The 1,321-nt window shown below is 40.4% G+C and overlaps 1 pseudogene; it reads left to right on the top strand.

Annotated features, from left to right (window-relative positions):
- The first annotated feature begins 207 nt into the window (after nucleotides 1-207).
- On the top strand, nucleotides 208-1,040 carry LOC112091567 (annotated as a pseudogene).
- Nucleotides 1,041-1,321: the final 281 nt, after the last annotated feature.

The following is a 1,321-nucleotide window of genomic DNA, read 5'->3' as shown; positions in this document are numbered from 1 at the left end:
TTACTTTTCACACAATTAGTGTCCTTTTTGTCGGATAACGGCTTAACTGGTTCGAAAAACCCAAAAACATAATCCACATGTTCAACGCCAACCTTTGATGACCATTTCAAAACTTAAATGCAGGACAAACTTGCTAGCAAGCAATACTTTGTAGTACAATCCTTTATATATAAGTCATCCGTCAACACTACAATTTCGCATGCACAGTTTCCTTTCCCTCTCCATGCTAGCACTAACACTAGCGGCCACCTTCGACGGCATCCATGCGGTCGAGTACGTTGTTACCAACAACGCCGCATCCACCGCCGGCGGCGTCCGATTCAACAACGAGATCGGAGCGGAATACAGCAGGCAAACCCTAAATATCAGCCGCGGAGTTCATATGGAGGGTGTTCCAGCAAAACTCTGCTGCCGACAGAAAAGACGTGCCAAAAATAAGCCTATTCATCGAAGACATCGACGGCGTCGCGTACGCAAGCAACAATGAGATCCACGTCAGCGCCAGGTACATCGGAAAATACCCCGGCGACGTGAAGAGAGATCGCCAGGGTTCTTTACCACGAGTCGACTCATATTTGGCAGTGGAATGGAAACGGACAGACTCCGGGATGGTTGATAGAAGGAATCGCGGACTTCGTGAGGTTGAAGTCTGGCTATGTTCCCAGCCACTGGGTGAAGCCAGGAGGAGGTGAAAAATGGGACAAAGGGTACGATGTTACTGCTAGGTTTTTGGATTATTGTAATGATCTTCGAAATGGAGTTGTTGCTGAGCTTAACAAGAAGATGAGGACTGGTTACAATGATAATTTCTTTGTTGAGCTTCTGGGGAAAACAGTTGATCAGCTCTGGAGTGATTACAAGGCCAAGTATGGAAATTAGTAGGATCTTCCTGGATTAAACGAATATTTATAGATGTTGTACTACGTTAATATATATATATATATATATATATATATTTCCAATAAGGATCATGCTAATTAACTGGGAATTCCTCATATAAATCCAAAACTAAATGTCTAGACGTTCGGGACGTACAGAAATACTATTCTCTTCGAATATGATAAATAATTAAATACTATATATGCAAACATTGGTTGTCCGGTTGCTTTTGATAAGTTATTTTCCGTTTAGATTCTTAAGCGAAATTTAATGTTGTAAACCAAAGGCACTTGAAATGTTTAATGTTAATTTGCTACTGATTACGGAAACAGAACTTAGTGGTAATTATATATATGGTAAATGGCGTATATACAAATACATACATAGAAGTAGTTTTGATACGGTGCTATATAATATTTTTCAGTATAAGGAGTGCACAAAA

The sequence above is a fragment of the Morus notabilis genome, unplaced genomic scaffold (genome assembly GCF_000414095.1).
Source record: "Morus notabilis unplaced genomic scaffold, ASM41409v2 Scaffold115, whole genome shotgun sequence".
NCBI classification, from domain to species: domain Eukaryota; kingdom Viridiplantae; phylum Streptophyta; class Magnoliopsida; order Rosales; family Moraceae; genus Morus; species Morus notabilis.
This window is presented reverse-complemented; position numbering and strand designations above follow the sequence as displayed.